The sequence below is a fragment of the Lineus longissimus genome, chromosome 3, assembly GCF_910592395.1.
Source record: "Lineus longissimus chromosome 3, tnLinLong1.2, whole genome shotgun sequence".
NCBI lineage: Eukaryota > Metazoa > Nemertea > Pilidiophora > Heteronemertea > Lineidae > Lineus > Lineus longissimus.
The window spans coordinates 7736934-7756428 of record NC_088310.1 but is presented as its reverse complement, the minus strand read 5'-3'; the positions used below and the strand labels follow the sequence as shown (position 1 = coordinate 7756428).

Here is a 19495-nt window from a genome sequence, read left to right as displayed (position 1 = left end):
CCGTTTCGTATCTATTTTGTGCTCCCTCGTTTATATACACGATAAATCACCACACAATACTAATGGAATATCAAGAGACATTAAATTTACTAAAGATTTCCGTTTCGTTGCGCAGTGTTGTGATAAATGCCCATCATGGCTTCGACTCAGGTTAACTTGAAAGGCGCCTACAGAACTGTTAATCTTGCATTGGTGAATTCGACCCAACTATGATAAAATGTTAGTAATTAATACTCCAGCATACGTTTACTGGATTCGTTTAGGTTTTTTACATACAAAACCGGATATTGGTAGAGTCGAACAGCCATCCCAATAGCGGAATAGACGATAGGCTATCGATCTATTGGGACTACATCACGATCTTGTGATTCAGACTCACGCAATCTCTGATAATGGGTTTTACTCAGATGTTAGTTGTTCGATACAACAGAAAGAAACAATTATCAACGATATATTACCGTTAAGTTGATAACGGCGACTTACAATCGGTCCGTTTAGTTATATGTTGATAGTCTTCAAGGTTTATCTTGGTGCTGACCAATATTTCATCCGGTCATTATCTTTCTATTACGGACATTTGCGTAGCTTTGATTGGAATGCGCTCAACACCAATGAACAGCGGAGATGGTCGCGCAAGGTGGTTGAGTGCCATCTTTGTGAAAATTAGGTTTTATCAACTGCGGTGCTCATTTCTATCTATTTCTGATTTACAAATATGCAGAGAAGATATGTTTCCTTATGAAAGCCCTTTGTGACTATGCGGGTCTAGGGGTTTTTTTCTAATCAATATCTTGAAATGAAACTTGTCACATTCGAAGAGATCCAGGTATATTCGTCATCAAATCTTGAATCAAGTTAATGTCTTAAAACTTCTACATTCTATGTCATTCAGCAGGCTATCCGGCTTAAGATACATGCACCATCATATCGCAAGATCAAGACTAGTCTCCCCAAGCCCTTGGGACCGTGCAGCAGAATCATATTCCTACCAGTTAATTATACATCACCGCCATGAATCTGATATGATCAATAGGTGATCAAAATGGAACTCTGATTTCGCTATCAGACCAGTGTAGCGTGCTGTCCGTCACCAAAGAACGGCGGCCCATTTCATCGATTATCTAGAGTTTGTTCCGCCGGACTTCTGACCTTCGTGAGTTTCTTTTTGGTATAGACTCACTGCAATTCGTTCTGAAGATGATTGCTTTAACCCGCTTTGCGAGAAGGATATCCAACTCATTAGAAAACAGCATAAAAGTGCCTGAATCTCATCATCTTTCTATGCGAAGAGATCATTGGTTTTCATCTTATGTACGAAAGAAAGGGAAATGGCGTCATATTTCCATCTGGTGCTGGTCATGATTATTAACCCGTTATTTCAAAAAATTATGTTCAAGCTGGCCATCGCTGGCAATGATAGGAAATTATTCATCAAGGCTTTACCAGTTATTCATCAAGGTTTTAACAGTTGGGTTCTTTATCAATCGATGGGCTGCTTGTATTAACCGCATCCTGTGAATCCCTTTGAGAAGACATGAATACGCCCTGGCCGAAAATGTCTCCAGACAGCAGGCATCTCGATATGACCTTGACCTTAGATACTTAGCTAATTGACTTCTGAGAATTGTTGGTATGTAATTGACGAGGAAGACATACCGAGATCTATTGATTGTTATCCAGACAATTAAGCATTGGTTTCCCTGATTGATTCGTCTCGAGACCGACCCTCTCATATGATTATCCCGAGTCATGCTCGGCGGGAGAGGGGAGTCAGGAATTCCGCGATGCTTAATAGGCCAGTACTCCAAAGTCTATATTTCATTGGTGTTAGCAAAACAACAACCTTTGATTTGTAACATCATTTGGATCTGATTTGTCATGGCGATTCATGTTAAATCAGTTTATTAGGAGTTTAGTCTAGCCCTTCTTCTCTCTGACCTTTAACACTTTAAAGGGGCGCGCCGTTTGTACTTGCTGGTGGTCAAGGAAAAAACAAATGCATTACACAGTGCCTTATGCAGTTACCTTGCATACGAATTTGCTGAAACTTGGTAAATATAGTATTTGTATATTTGTCTGCACAAAGGCATTGTTGAAGTCTGTATTTTTGTAAACGTATTCGCGCAGTTGGAAAACTACTACACGAACAGTAGCGGAAATTAGGAAAGGCGTACACCATGATCGATTTCCAGACCTGTGTACCCCGCAGCAGTCGAAAATGTCCCCCAGTAAAAATGTCAGGTCGTATTGTAATCTGGCGCCAAAAACCTTTAGCTTACTTTATGCTTTTTGTATCATTAGCAGAGCAACCTTAGATAATTACTGTTCGACCCTATCCTGTCTCTGCTCCGAGGCGTTCTCATCGGAATACAGCTCAGGTAGCAGAATCTGTGGTCGCTTTACATCGCCTCGGCTGAACGCGAGATGACGTCCCCTTGGAGCCGAGGGGACTGATCATTATCTCTTTAGAAACGCACATTCTATAGTTTTTATCGACTTGTTTATTGGCTGATTATCATTTGCATCATTTCGTCGTGTTTTGACGTTCGCACGGAGTCTGATTTTTTAAAACTTAAATAGGTTCAAATTGTCAATTTTTTTACTGCATCGTCTTAGGTTTACGAGTGTGATCGCGTTTTTTTAAAAATTATTGCATCTGTTATTTCGAAAGTTCGTACGCAGACGGAAAGAAAATAATGGGCGAAAAAATTAAGTCTGATAAAGAAGACGCATGAAAGTTAACAAGAGAATACAATTTCTAAAGACTTTTTCGTTGTCAAGCTATAAAACGACATTTATTGTGGTTTATCAATCAATGAAATCTTTGTGTGTTCTTCAGTCTATAAAGTTCGGGTTAAGAGGGTTTCAAGATAAAAATCCTATTGATAATAATGATAATAATAACACTAATAATATCATATGTACATTGTACATGAATGAATATAAAAAGTAAATGAAGAGAAAAATAATGTTGTGATTACACGGCGAGTCGAACCCGTGACCAAAACGACTACGATTTGGAGCGAAACGACCGGCCACCAAGAGGAGGAAATATCAATCTGATTGTTTTTTGTTTCTAATGCGCATTAGTTCTCCTGCATTGAAGTATCTGAACACATTGGTTGATATGAATAAAGACTAGCAAATGCTTTTATCTAAAACTCCATGTACATTTACACTAGGCCTTTCTATACAAAATTGAAGTAAAAGCATTTGCTAGTCTTTATTCATATCATCCAATGTGTCGTAACTGCAGGGTACTGAGCTCAATATTAACTAAATGTTAGGAGTTGAAAACATCGATTCGATACCATATCATATGTAATACCTCTTTACAAGCGCTATCCTCCAGGCTGAACAGCAGGAATTGACTTGAGTGTGCACAGACTTCTAATTTCAAAAAGATGCGAAAAGTATTAATGTAGTCGAAACACTTGCTTTACACATCTGACACTTCTTTCAAAACGTGCATTAGCGTTCCTCTTCGCCGTATTCCATTGCATGAAGAACTTGCCTACGTATACATCTCCACATTTTGCAAGCATTTCGCGTGGCGTACATTGCCCATGACCTTTATAACATCATTACTCTTTGCCAAAAAGGTTATCTGCATAATACGCTGCGTTAACGCTTATGTGGAGATTACTAAGAACTTGTCTTGTCTTTCTGTGGTTTGCCAATCGCCTCGTCGACTAAACATCACTGTTCAAGTTGAAAGGTTTCTCCCATACATTTAAGCTTACATGAAAATAAAGGCGCGTATCGATGCATCTCCTTGAAAACTGATCTCTGTCAATTCAATATGGTATTTCTTCAAAACAAGCATTAGGCAAGTCATAAGGTCTACTGCAGGCTCAATACCCTGAAAGACTCGAGTGCACGTTTCGTGATGGTAGTTTTCCAATCCCTCCATCGACTATTAGTAAACAACGATGAACTAGACATCAAGTAGTCTGCACTTGTATACACTCCATCTCATTGTCAATGCTTTCCCTCTCCATCATAAGCACATTTCATCTCACGCTCACTGGGTTGAGTGGAGCAGACGAGAGTTAATCGCCATGACAGGGTTGTCATAAATACAGTACACAATGGATGAAGACGAGCGATGTTTTCTGACAAAATACCGGTGCATTTACTCAGTGTTTTTGTTACTATTGACGGGATATGATGCAAGGGGGAAGCGATGGAGATTTAAAGAGATTTTCCGAAGCAGACATGGTATATGCACTATGTTGAAACGAGCTCCCAGTCCCCGATCACGGCCCAAAAAAGGTCATCAATTGACGAAATGAGTGCCATCGTTCAATAGATTTCTCGCTGAATGCGTTCAGACTACGTCATTTAGATCTAAAACTATGTAAATTTAAAACTACATGTATGTGCACAGAGAAATACGTTGTCAACAGATGATTTTTCGATTTGCAACCCTGTCAACGGAAAGGGCGTCATCTTTTTTGGGCTCAGCGTGTTAGTCGAACTTGGGTAGTCATTCCTTTTCTTGGTGATCGTGGTAGGCATTCTTTATCATCATACGGGTAATTTGTTTAATTGATGCTTCCATCACAGTCCATGTGAGAAAACGAATTTTCCGACTCCTATTGATGAAGCAAATGGCAGCATTTTCAAATCCCTCTGGACGGAATTTGAAGGTTTGCAAAGCGGCCAGGAAATAATCCGCAAAATGGACGCGCTGTATAAATAAAAATGGCAGATGAAAAAGCAGTGCCGCGAACCACGCGAAAAAAAGAAAACCGATAGCACATAATCAATATTGCATGGTCATATCAGCGTCCCAATTTCCTGGTGGCCTTCTTATATGTATAGTGTCAATTGTCCGAGTTGTTGGGCGCTGCCCTATTGACATGCAATCTGATCTCTCGCCCAGTGTTCCGGAGACCAAGCAAAGCCAATAAGTAGCTTATCGAGCCCCGGTGCTGACGGCTCCGCGGTCTGTATCCATACGTAGATCTTTAATACGACGGATTGAGTTTCCAGCCCAGTGGTATTGGAGAGATGGGACTCTTTCTCAGTTTTTATATGACAGTGGATCTGTTTTTAAAATCGATCTTGTCATAATCTGAGTTGCGTCCGAGGATGACTGTTTTCAATGCAGAACTGCTGCCCCTGCGCAATTCGGGAACTTGAAGTGTAGTTTCTTTTAAACTCAGCTGTAGGAATCAATCTCGAAGTAACAGACGTCAAAGCATGTGTGATCCTTAGTACTTGAGCCCACTTTTAATACATGACGTATGAAAATCGTAATATATAGATGAATGGACGTGTTTTTTTCATATCAAACTATAAGACAGTCTTGACGGAAATGCAAAATTGTTAGAATTCTCAATTTTGTCTGGTTAATAATCATCGTGAAACAGAAACGAAGTTGAGGGTCGGACAACGGTTTCTCCAAAAAATGTTATTTTTTTACCGATCTAACTATAGGCATGTAAATGTCCGGTCGTGCTACATTTACATGTTAAAGGGGATGATCCAGTTTACGTCATTGGCATATGAAGCAGGACATTTTCTTTTGCCTGCTGCCACACTTCTCTGCATAGATACGACCGATCGGCCGTTTCGATTAAGACTTGATTTATGAATTTTCATTATGGATAATCGAAGGCGCCGTTCATCCCAGTCTTGTTTGTGTTGTATTCTGATACGTGGAGCGATGCTGCAGTGCAATGAAAGTCGAGAAATAAAGCAGTGCACCACAAGGTTAGTGAAGTCTTCGTTGGGCCATGACTGCATATACAGGAAAGCCGGAGGATGATCGCGATTTAGTGGTGCATCGGCCATAATTACTGGTGGTCCATTGAGGAAAATAGAAATGCAGTTTAATACACGATGCCGTAGTGCAGTATGCATACGAATTTGCTGAAACTTGCTTTGAAATTTCAAATTCAATTACAAATTTTACATATTTAACGAACAGCTTAGGCCTTTAAGTTGAAAATTAACGTCGATGATGTCCTGTGATATTGTTTATCTGTAAACTTAGTAATTGATGGTGTCCGGAACGGCAAGGGTGACTGACACTATCTTTGTAAAGAACTTATACCTGCATGCATACGATTCGCACCACGAATTGATAAGCATGTCCCGCACGCGTGCTAAGGAATAATATCATCCTTATTTTGAATTTAAATTCGCGTTATCAAAACTCCATACACGCTCAGTTCACCGACAATCAAAGAGAAAACTTCACTTGTATGGCCGACAGACGATCTCATCTTGACTATCAATTGAATAAGATCTTCATTATCTCGTTACTAGATTCAATCAAATCATCCGAAAGCATCAAGCAGCCTTTCTTAATGAAATCTACAATCTGCAAATCGCTGCAAACAAATAGATTAGAACGGGAGCAACCACAATCGATTGTAAGACAGCAAATTAGTGGAATTCGTTCAATTGGTGAAAAAATCGTTTCCAACAATTGTCTGTAATGGGAGTAATATCCGCTTGCTTTAGATGCGGCAATTAGAGTTGATTTCATCAAAGCGACATAAGTTTACATGGTTGTCGTGGAGGCGGCTTTGGGTGATGACGGCACTGCGATTGGCGTTGAGGGTGACTTTCAGCCATGTGATAGGAATCGTATAGCCAAACGGGTAAAGCTAGGCCCTGATTCGATTCGTTGGTTGTTTTGAAGGCTTACTTTGATTTGGTTGTAGTTGAGAAGACTTGATCGAGTGCGATAAGCATCGGATTCAAGTTATTTGGGGTTCAATTCAATTTCAATTAATAGAGCCAATAATGTTCAGCTGACCTCAGTTTTCAGCAAAATATCTGATAACTGAAAGCGATTGTTAAAAAATGGCAACATCCTTCGCCAAACAAAAACACTCAAAACAGCAATTAACGGTACAAGTATTGATTTGGAGTGTTTTCCAAGGTGCACATGATCTCATCTCTTTCCACTTGATTTTTGATCATTCTGTTACCAATTTGCTGCATTTCTATTCAGCCCCACATCCTCTCTATATTCTCAGCACAGGAAACCCAAGCCAGCATTGCCTCAGCGAAATTGCAGGAATCGTCAGCTCAATGTTAATTGGTTTTGTTAGCCGTTCTCAACACACCGTCATCATCGGTTATTAGCATAAGGGTATAGCATTGCAATGAGGAAATTGGAAAAAAATGTTTTTAACGTCATTACTACTGACAACGGTGCCAAACCTTGGGCGGGAGAGTTGTTTTTGCTAGTGTTCTCTCTTCCTGGTTTGAACTCTGTGGTGAAAGCATATGAAGGTTCAAGAAAAACTTGATTGTGGTTCCAGGGTGTGATACCGCTTTCTGCTTGCTCTATGCCCCTTTTGATGTGAAACATGTACAAAGAATTGATAACAGGGGACATGATAGAGTGGGTTCTACCTTTGTGTGATCTTTCTTGCTTTGGCGGAACGTTTTGGCGAGAGCCTTGCGAACGTTTCATAAAAGCAAAATGCGTGTGCCAGTATTTTTGCCTATTCTGCCTTCCCCGAGACGCTGTCGTCCACTCTATCCATAGTATCATAATTCATCTACTAGTATACAGATCGCGAAGACCCATCAAAAGCTCTGATTATCACGCACGGGGAGAGCCTTTCGTGGGGCGTTAGTTCCATTGTTGCATCTTCAGTATCCTCGTCGGGATCATATTTCGAAGGTCTTGACCTAAATTCAGCAAATCACAAATAAAGTGATATGATTTATAAACCTCGATGACGAATTATTTATTATTCATTTAATGTAATTTCCACGATGTAAGAAAGAAGAGCAATATTTATGCATCCACAAGACAAGACAAAATACAGTTTATAGCGGTAGCAGAGGACAGAAACAGTATAAAAAGCATTCTGGAAAGGTCCGACAAGCTTATGCTCACCCGAGCTTTCATTGACGTTAAATTTACCATCGTGTAAAAGTGCTCTCAGGGAGTCAGTGACGCCGCTTCACTAGGAGTTATCGAGGATATTTGGACAATGCGGAGTGTTAAGCAGCCTTGTTTTGCCGGCTTTCTGGTTGGTGTAAAACTGTATTATTGAGAATGTCAATGAGGTTTACTCGGGTAAAATCAGCCTAGGCCTATTGCTATAATTGAAATTCATCCGTTGGAAGTAGTTTTGAGAGTGTGTAGCCTAACTAATGACCGTCAGTAGAATTCCACTGGTAATAAATAACTCATCTCGGCTATATGGTTTGAGTTGACGTTGCGTGACCAAAAGTATAATAGAAGAGGAATGTAATCACGGGTTACATGTACTGGCGGCGGGTATATCTTTTTATCCCAAACGATTTCCTATCCTAACATATTAAACTTTGAGAAAAGACAAGTATTCACAGTAGCAGGCAGAAAAGATTGACTTGTATTGATTGTACCTGATATAGAATTTTGGGAAAGTCATTTATTTTTGACACTATCACCAGACGATCTGGCTAAGACGATGGTGAACATTTTATAGATAATAATGATGAATAACTGGCAGAATCGGGCGGACAGAGTGGAAAATTATTGCGGCCAAATATCCTTTTGTAGATGAGCTATATTGATCAGTGTGTCTTTCCTAGCAGAAGTCGTTTTTTTCTCGCTTGAAGCTGTTCCCCGTTACATCCAGGTCAACGCAAAAAAAGTTGTCCTCAGTATATTTGTTTCTTTGTTTTTTTCTTATGACGGTTTGCAGTCCGGTAATTGTTGCTTAGCAAGTATAGATTTTGTGGGAAAGCTCGGTCTCGGTGAAACAGCTGTGGTTGTTCCCCATATCCCAGTGTTTCCTTACAATAGACAGTTAGAGCTAGAGAGAACAGAACTTTTCAAGAAGGCGAAACATATAAAAACGTATCAATAACTATATATACCCCCCCCCCCCCGCACCCGTCGTGAAAGCCGATTGGTCAACATTTTAAACTCCAAATACCAAGTTTCGGGTCTTGCATTGTGAAACATTGTACACATTTCAGATATCCATTATACAAAGGATCATAAAGAGCACCTTGTACTGCCTTTCTTGCACTTTTCACCCGGCACAAATCTTCGATCAAAGTCGATAAAATCTATTGTAAGACGAGCGAACATCCTATCATTCGTAAGCAGGATGCCCCAGGGTCCTGGATAAGATTTACAAATGTTGGGAATAGAGACCCGCTAATGGTATCACTGATCCACCCTCGGGGTATGAACTCCGCTGAGGTAAACTCGCCCTTTATCAAATATGTTGCTTGATGTTATATTGGATAACAAATGTGTTAATGCCGTGACATGTCACATACAATCGTCCAGGATATTGGTGGCCCCAAGGCGTAATATCTGATGCTGGGGGACCAGGAGTATGGTCAGACAGATGGATTGCTTAAAGGCGGCCTCCCCTGCGACAACTATCAGAACGTTATAGGTAACTTGCTAGAACGGTAATATGACCCTATTGAATTAGCCTACCGTTCTGAATAATCTGGTCAAGCTCAAAATATATATTGTGGTTGAAACATTTTGACCTTGATCCGACTTTTAAAGCATAGAGGTCAGACTTTAAAATTTCACAGACAGTGACACGTTTTGTCATCACTTGTCCTAGACTCAAATCAAATTCGATAGTGACACCTATTAGGCATCTCTACTTGTTAACCGAAAGTTAGCTTGATATGACATACTTTCCAAGGTTACAGTTCACTCATTCACTTGTGTCTTTTGTTGCCTCACGTGAGCATAATGTCACCAGGACATTTCAGTTTAATATAATATCAAACTCAATGTAGCACTGCTTCTTGGACAGCCTATTCGGGTGTCAGATATCACCGCAAGGGATAATGATAACCGATCGAAACCATCAACAGAACAAGCGTTCAACAACTGTGTACATGCTATACCATAAATATCGACAAAGAGTCAAATATGCTATCTTTCATGTGCATACATGTGACCAGAAAAAAGTCAGGTCCCCAGCGAACCTAAATCATCCAGATTATCGGTCACGGCATGCATATTCTGGTAAGCGAATTATTGATGTCTCGAGAGTAATAACATCAGTTGGGATGGGGATATTAGAAGCCTTATCCTTCTCTCCCTCGGTAATCATCCTGACAAACAAGGCTGCGAGATCGCACACTCCCAAGCCTGCCTGTCATAAAGATGGGGAATTGAACTTATTGGGGTAAGACGTCGGCCCGGTGATCTCAGTTGATGTATCCTTCCTTATACACATCAAAGATAGATTCTAAAACCTCGAGTATAACATTTCAATTTTTATAATGGATTGTGTATCAGCCTCGTTTTGACAACATTAGTTTGGGTAAGACAACCGTGAACATATTGCGTTGGTGTATGTATCAAAAGCAGATTTTCGGTGGATATATATATATTTTATTAACGTGTCACCTTTTACAAAAAGCCAGCCTGCAAAGGCTTACGAGACACAATAATTCATAATTTGTAAACGGGAGCGCAACATGTCGACCGCGGCAAAGGGAGGGGTGGTCCGACCATATACGACTTATTCTACTTAAGATTTGAGGCGGTTTATTTACGCATTTGGCAGATGAGTCGTATATAGCTAGCTACACGTCCTGCCACTGCCGGACTCGACAGAAGCGCATTCAGTCCACCGCTCCGGTCCATGGAACCAACATTTTCACCAATATCCAACAGCAAGTCCACCCGCTCTCGGCTATATTTTGTACACTCCAAAAGAAAATGGAACTCATCTTCCACTTTTTCATCACCACAGTTTTTACAGGTTCTATTTTCAAGCGGCACACCCCGATATCGTCCTAATTCTATACCTAGAGGGAATGTACCGTTACGCATTCTTGCTATTGTAGACCTACCTGGATATATATGTATCAAGTTTGAGGTGTTTCAGAATAGAAATTGTTGTTTTTTGAAGTATTTCAAGTGACACCATGCCCGTCTTGGTACACACATCTCGAGACACATGCATGTACCTGAGATGCAATGCATTCTGGCACATCCAGTATATTTCACCCGGATTATTAAAAGTAGATTTTTTTTATGCTTCATCATTGCGCCGTGAGCGAATCGTGGATCTAGACAAATTAATCAAACAGTCGTGTCACACGAACTTGTACAAAAAAACTTGGCTGTATAATTCTTGATTAAAAAAACGAGAGACGTTTAGAAACCTTGACAATGGCGACAGTCTACGATTCATTTTTAATCTGTTGACTGTAGTCTGACACATTAATTCAGGTAACATTGGCAACCATATTTATCACTTCTTAATGGTGGTACTCGGCAGTAAATGAAGACATATTTTATTTGATGTACACCTATTTTTCTTGGTAAACCAATGTAAATTCCCGAACATCGACGCATTTAGTTGATTTTATGACACGAGGTTGCATCACTGACAACAGACAGGTTTATGGTAATGTGTTTATACTGCGACCATCGAAAGGAATCGTCTCTTGGTCAATGTTAATGACTCTGTACTTTACGAAATTCAATTTGAATCGTTGTCAAGGAAAATAATAGAGTATATCTAGCAAGTCTATGGTACCACGGTATTGGCGGGATAAGATCCGTCTCCGGTAGATTGATTTGTGTTCTGGCCAATGGAGTTGACATTGCACTTTATGAAATCGTTGATAAATCCATTTTGAATTGAATTGAAGTCGATCGAATGATAGGCCAACATAATTTAACTGTCTAGTCTCGTGCAATCTCTGGACTTAACCATTGTCATTTCTACCTTGCATCCTGTGTGCGATGTATGGCGCCGTAGTTGCACTTTATGAAAAAGTTGATGATGATGAATCAAGCGAGGTAACTGCGCGAGGACAGTATATATTTGATAATTGAATAACACTAACATTTTGTACAGCATACCATTACTTGTACATGTACTTGCGCTTGCCGGATCAAGCTAATCGACCTCCATGTAAGCTGTTTCGCTGGGGTCGATGACATCAAGATTGCTCTCATAAGCTTTTAAATAGAAATAAGAACAAAGGGAATTTCGACCAAGGTGCGAACGGGCTTTGTTTGAAGCCAATAGACCAATAGTCTTGCCCTGAATTCTTTTAACTGCTTGGTATTAAAGGCCGGGGCAAGATAACGTAATTTGGCCGAAAAAATGTTTCTTTACATGCAGAATCGAAATGTCATTTCGAAGTAAAAAAGAAATGACTTGGGGTTTGGATTAAAGGCAAGAAAATTAAAAGTTGACGTGTTCCTCGACAACTTTCAGGAAGGGTGCACGGCCCCAAGATAGCCCTAAAGGGTTGTCGTCTGCTGCGACACTGTAACCGAGCTTCTTTACAGTCTATCTTACCTGCCCCGGTTACTATGACAGGCTTTGCTCTAATTGAAATGTTAGCTAGGGGGAAGCTGTCAGGTCGTGTCATGTAAAAGACGTACGGAGAATATTGAATTTCTGATTGAATACGTGTACGTAGGAGAGTACATGTACGAACCATCATGGTCGAGTGTAGTGAGATAATCTTTGAACTACAGATCTCATGAGGTGACAGCCGTTTTAATGGCGACAGTTGTATCATGGGTGCTTGTTTATTAGTACTCTGGTTATCGATGAGCTGCAGCTATCAACACTTACTTCAGCTCGACCTGGGATGAGGATTAAGCAGTGAAATTGCCGGTGTAAAAATAGAAAATGTCCCCTAAAATGTCCCCTAAAAAGTGTCCGCCCGGCCCTATTGTATTCTGTCGGATTATGGTATATGGCCCTACAGATGTCTTGACCGTCTATTCATGTAGCTCAGAGATCAAGTGGATATAATAGAATCATTTGAACCCCGGATTTCTACTCAAACCCGCTTCTGAGGAAACTTTAGAACTTGCCACTCAACAAATGTTGCTTTGCGTTGTTTATTTTTCAACATCGTCGTGCGGTAGCCAGATCTTGGAGCGACTTGAAGTGCCTTGAATCGCTTCGTATTTTCCTCATCAGTAGCGGTCGGTCGAAGATGCAGCCCAGCATGCGTGCCCGAGACAAAGTCGATCATACCCATGACTGAAGCAGTGGTGGGATTAATGAAGGCAGTAGTGAAACATGTATGTGGATTGATCAATGCTGTATGGATAAAGATGCTATTACTGTCTCTACGTATATACTCCATCTGCGGACCTATGAGGTCAGTTTCGCATCCTCAAATCCGGCCTCTTTCTTAAATCTCATGGCAAGTATCAGTTCAATGTGAACATTCTGTCTTTCAATATATGAGAAGTAAACTTCCTCCTATAAATTGAGTTTTGGGTACGGAATCTGCGCCACTGAGAATAAACACTGGACCAGTTTGTATTCCGCCGAGTTTTGGGTATGAGAGATCAAAGCTCGAACTAATTGGCAAGGACATTCAAGTAAAGAATGCTGACTTTACGCGCCTTTCAAATGACTGTTTGTTTGCAATGTTCTCGGTTTTTCGTGAAACTATCTCCCTCGAAATACTGCAAATAAATAAGTCAAATATTAGGTGAGCTTGAAAAAAGTGACTGAAGCTTCGCTCGGTTTATGAAAACACCAAGTCTAGTGCGTTGCATCTTCTTTCCTTCATATTTCATGTTCTCTTCTGTGAATCATATCAAAACCATCTCAACAAATATTATGATTTTCATATCAAATACAATCTCAACAAATATTATGATTTTCAGTGCATGTTGGTGAGATCTGGCGTTATATTTTCGCCCGTTTTTTTTAGATTCCTTATCAGCCAATGATCCCTCCTCATCACGTCTTACATGTCTTATACTGTCATACAATGAGTGTATACGTGTATCATTAAAAAAGAGATGTTTCCTTCATTTCATTTTAGGAAATTAGGTCGCGCATTTTGTAATTTAAAACTGAGCGTATAAGCAGATTAAATGCAGTCAGGTTTTTCACCTTCTGACTACCTCATTTAGAATTGCCAATATTTTCGTGTTACCTTTTCATCTTAGAGTACATGTCGCTGGAAGTATCCGATTTAAGGATGGATGTTAATAGCAACAGCAAAATAATTAGAGCCAAAAGCTAAAATAAACGAGAATGTCTGGGTTAGTATGAATACAATTCAGGGCATAAAACAACTTTTCTGCAAGACCTGGCGTGATTCGGCTAACAGGAAAAGCCATTTTTATAATGTATTGAATCTGCTTAGCAATGACACATGTCGGATACGTGCTAAATGTGATATCGACAACGGAAATGGGGCACGAAATTGCATCTAGCGTATCAATGCTCCACGGATATTTACCAACAATCGTTTGATATAACATGATCAGGGACCAATAATTTGATAACATGGGCAATGGTGGGCGGATTCCGGGACAGATTGCGGGCAGCCGTACTGAACTAAGCTGTCAGAACCAAGGCGGTAGTGCCCGGGGAATTGTTGCAGCATATTTAAAATTACATCAACAGAAAGTTAGAGTGCATGTACTTTACAGACGTACTCTAGTTTCACCGATCTGAAACCGGTTGATTAATGACTAGAAAAACAAAGGAAAAGCTGGGACTTAAAATTATGGACTCGGACAACTTAATGTCAACAGAACACATTGTCTTTCAATATTGATTACGTTTAATGGCATCGAATGACCGTGTTCTGAAACACACAACTGCTGACTGGCTTTGTAGGAAAGATCTCGACTTGTATCTAAACGTGTCGTTCCGTCGTTAAAAACCCATCCAACCAGAACTTTTATCTTGGTGATTTCAAGATGCAATGAAAACCATACAGCAATCCCTCTTCCGCATCCATTTCTGTGTAAATGAGAAAACATCATATCATACCACTATCATCATGATTGTTATTCTTTTCCCCACGCGCGAAAGCCAGTGATGATTCTCAGGAAGGATCAATGTTTATACTTTCCAAAGCAATGCGAAGCTTTCTCAACTATTTCATTGACTAGCGCGCAGCATCGCAGTAAAAGTAGACCATCAGCTGCCAGGCGAAGGAACCTATTGCGTAGGTATTAGGTGATGTGTACGTAGTTGCATGGCTATAGGTCAGTCAGATGCCATGCCCGAGTATAGGTGGACAGCGCCAAGTTCAACAAGAGGCGTTACCATGGGCATAAGTTGGGAAGTCACCCTTACAATTTCATGGATTCTTTGATTTGTCGTCACTGCAGGAATGAAATGTCGATTTTTTATTGACTCAATTTGACTCATGAAAATTTGCAACTGACGAAATAACGTTATTCTTGACATTTTGGCGCTTCGGTGATAACTTAAAGGGGACCAGCAGCAGGCTTTCCGAGATTGTTACGCAATCTGGTGACGTATTTCTAAGGACACTCTTACTGTTAACCGAATCTTGTTGCCAAACTCTCGTTTAGGCAACATTATCAGCCTCTTATTTGCTTTGCTGGTTTTTATCTTCGTTTTTGGTCACTAGCCAAAGACCCAGAGCGATTGCTGTCCACTTGTTCTATGTGGATATTCATTTTTTGATACATTGCAACGGATTATTCATTGGAGTACGTACATACCAATTTTTACGGATTGGACCAACTTTGGATTGTGTCATGAGATGACGACATTCATTGACAGTACATGTAAGTAAAACTTTGTAATGAAATACACCTTCCTTTAATTTTTCTTTGGAATTCTATGTAATTGAAAATAATTTTGTAATTTGAAATATCATACCTTCAAATTTAGAAACAAAACTGTTATTAGTTTGAAAGCCGATGAAAGATTTGGATGAGGTTTTTTCTGTTTCTTTTGATGGATTATTCGTTGTCTGTTGAGATTAACCAAGACGATTTTGATTGAAATTTGAGCAAGACACCTCCTTTGTATCACGTTAGGTTTTAAAGATTGATTTTGGTAGCATTGTTACCACAGCATGATAGCTTTATTGCTTACTACCAAAAATGAGTTTTCAGTTGCGTTGTAACTTCCTTTATAGCATTGCTTTTAAAGGCTCCGATCTCAGTAAGAAGGTGAATACTATGTTGTCAGCCTTTGTTGGATGCCAGCCTAAACAAGCAATGGTGATACCGTCAAAATATTTCATATTCGCTGTTCTGCATTATAAAACCAGGCAGATAACACACACATTGTACCTTAACGTAAAGATAAAAAAATCGGGCCCCTGGAGGTCACCATATACCTAGGCCTGGACCGTTGTTACAATACATGTACGTGTAATAAGATTAGAACTCTTCACCGAATGATACATCAACAAGTCAAGAGTATACAGGAGGGCCTACTCTGTGAGAGGCGATATCTTTGACATTATCATCAAAGACATTGTCATTCTCTGAGGATTATCCAAATATCTTGACTTCCTTTGTCACTGCTGACTAAGGGAGGATTAGACTAAAGTTCGCGTACAAAGGTAGGATTTTCTTCTTTGACATGTTTGACATTTCGACGGTGATCTTTTAGCTTGACGTGACGCCATCCAAAAAATTCTATAGGTTTTCGATTACGTCGTATTAGTGATTGTGTACTAACACTTTGTCTCAAATGCCTGGATGTCCTATAGATGGTAAGTATTCCATTCATGGACTTGTTTTTTCGTCTTAAGTTTTCCGTTTGGACTTAGCTTCTTTAACATGAATTGTCAACAAAATGCTTTTATTTCATTTTATTTTATTTCATTTCATTTCATTTTATTCATTTTTTGGGGGAGGTGGGGGCGGGGTGCTTGCTAGTACAGACTGACTATCGCGAGGGGTAGTTCCTTGTAGTGATTCTAGTTCAAAGGCCAACGACGCCGTTCGTTAAACATTTTAAATTTTGAATTAAATTTGAAAATTTTCCAATTGCATCCATGCATTGTATAGACATTGAGACTTGCAGTCCGGAGAGTGCAGTTCGCTCGTGGGCAATTTGTTCACCAGATGCAAATGCATAGTGTCTGTTGAACCCCTGCCCTTTCCCGTATGGCTTTGGCACTGCTAAACGCCCGCGGTATACGCGCATTGGAGATCAAAGTTCGTGGTGATACAACTTACAAGGCTATGGAAGTTGCCATTGATACCTCAGAGGAGATATATTTTTTCGCAAAAAGAAATCTTGGCAATACATTATGCATATCATATTGTCTCTCTATTAACATTCTTCGTTTACACAGTCAATAGCTTTCCTAATCTTTGACCAATGGGACACCTGTTAGAGTGAGGCGAATACCAAATCTTGCGATCTGGGCAGCTGCGGCCCGGCGTAGAGTTGAAAAGTAAACCAACAAGCAGTGCCGTGCGAGGCACGGAACACGCTTTTTCACTCTTCACATAACAACAACAACAACAGTTGAACAACATGGACAACAACAACAACAACAGTTGAAAGTTTTTGGAGCTCCTGAATTTTCGAACTTTACAACGATTTTACGTGCACAAACTAGTCTTTCAGGGGTCTCATAAATCAACTAAGGAACAGCACGTTTGGAATATCTTGGCTTCAGTCGGTTAGCGTGTTGTTATTCTGTGAAAAAGGCGGACTTAATCACTGTCGTTGGTGAGTTGGGAATATAACAAGATGGCGTCGATCAAAGACCAAACACAAAGCACGACAAAGCATGCACCCGTACGCGCAAATAAGCGTGGTCGGTCTAAGACCCTGTGTGAAACAGACATAGGGTCGCTTCTAAAATGGCGAAAGGTGTCAGGTGAAAGTGATATGACGGTCCTTGCCGATGTGAGTGTTTGTGGAGCTGTAGGCTGTTCTGACGTTACCGGTTCTTCAGATGATGTTTCATCACCAGTGCCCTCCTGTATTAACGCCGCCGGGGGGTCTTCACCGATTCGTGCAACGGCTGCGACAAAGACGCCGAAAAACCCAGGTCAGAAAACGTTCAGTAACAAGGACATTATGAATGCTATACTTAACCTTACGGGCAACGTCAATGATATAGAGAGAAAGCTTACGGACCAGATTAATACGCTTGAGCGGACAATTGAGGAATCTGTGTTACGCAAGGTGAACGACATCGTTAGTGAGAAAGTAAAAGTGGAAGTGGCAGAAGTGAAAGCTCAGGTGGCTGCTCTTAGAAGAAAGTCGGATGACTCCGCGGAGTTTTTGAATATTGTGATTCGAAATCTACAGGAGGGAAAGAATGAAAATGTCGCAAACAAGACACAAGCCCTTTTGCGGGAAGGGCTAAAGCTGAAGGACTTGTCTTTTCAAAAAGTCGAACGCAAACGCTCATACAATGACCGCCCAGGCCTGATTATTGCCACGTGCCGGTCGTATGAGGACAAATCTCTGATAATGGACGCTAAACAATCGCTTAAGGAGTGTCGTCAGTACAGTAATGTGTATATTTCGAACGATAAGCCTCTGTCACAGAGAATCGCCGAGAATAATATACGGACAATTGTGAAAAATCTCCCAGGCGCTGGCGACGTGCTTGAGGTCAAAGGCTCGCGAGTGGTCGCCAAGCAACAGAAATATGTCCCCAACGAGAATAATCGAAACGATAAAATGAATAGCCGAAATCGACCTCAGGGTAACCAAACAGTAACACGAAACACGAATAACCGCCAGGAAGGATATAACCGTGGAGCGAATGCAAACCGCTAGGATGACGCAATGTGTCGAGACAACTCCGCTGGAGAACATGCAGTCAGGGATGGCCACTCATTTATGTTGCTGAACGCTCGTAGTCTAAAAACTGTAAATCGGTCGAAAAATAAGCTGGCGCAATTCCAGCAGTTGGTGCTTTGTAATCAGTTTGATTTCGTGTGTGTTTCGGAGACTTGGTTAAACGCAGAGGTAGCAGACGGTGAAATACTGCCGCCTTCGTACACCATCCATCGAAGGGACCGCAACTCGCAGGAACAAGAACGTGGTGGCGGCGTTCTAATGGCATGTAGATCGGACATGCCGTCGTACCGTAGAACTGACCTGGAAAAAGAAAACTCCGAGATTCTTGTGTGCGAGGTCAAACCAGATTCTGACGAGCCTTTTGCTCTTATTGTGTGCTATAATCCACCGGATAATGTCGATGAGCAGATGGCGTTCCTGGGGGACCTCAGGGACGTTCTCAAAAGTTGTGAAGGAGAATTCAGCAATATTTGTCTCTCAGGCGACCTAAACATTCCGAGCATCAATTGGGACACTGTGTCTAGTGTCAATGGCTCTCATGTGTCTGGGGAGTTTTGTAATATCGTGAACGATTTCTCGTTAACACAGCTCGTCCTCAACCCTACTCATAAGCATGGAAACATACTCGACTTAATCCTGACAAATCAACCAGAGCGATTCAGTGACACGGAAACATGGCCAGGAATGTACGATTCTGATCATTTTCCCGTAGTGTCGAATTTCCGTACTAGAATGCCCCGTCGTGTTGGAATTTCGCGCGTTGTTTATGACTTTACGCGTGCGGACTACACAGGTCTAAGGTCATTCCTTTGTGACGAGCTTGGTCCCAACTCTGATTTCTGTTTGCAAAATGGCCAGGACGGCATTGACAATTTGTGGTCAGAGTGGCTAGGTGTGTATAACACTGGATTAGACCGCTTTATTCCGCGGAAAACTATTCGTGACAAAAGCTATCCGCCATGGATTGACCGCGAAGTGAGACGCATGTCAAC

At 40.8% G+C, this 19495-nt stretch overlaps 1 protein-coding gene across 3 annotated transcripts in view; it reads left to right on the top strand.

The window, feature by feature from the left end:
* Positions 1 to 19495, top strand: part of LOC135485643 (muscarinic acetylcholine receptor M1-like) — a 90402-nt gene that overhangs the window by 27001 nt on the left and 43906 nt on the right. Inside the window, exon 1 of one of the 3 annotated variants that reach the window (XM_064767923.1) lies at positions 15425 to 15502. The exons of the other annotated variants lie outside the window; for them this stretch is intronic. The gene's annotated coding sequence lies outside the window, so the exon portion shown is untranslated. Of the gene's footprint in view, positions 1 to 15424; positions 15503 to 19495 lie in introns of those variants that run through there. 3 annotated transcript variants of the gene reach the window in all.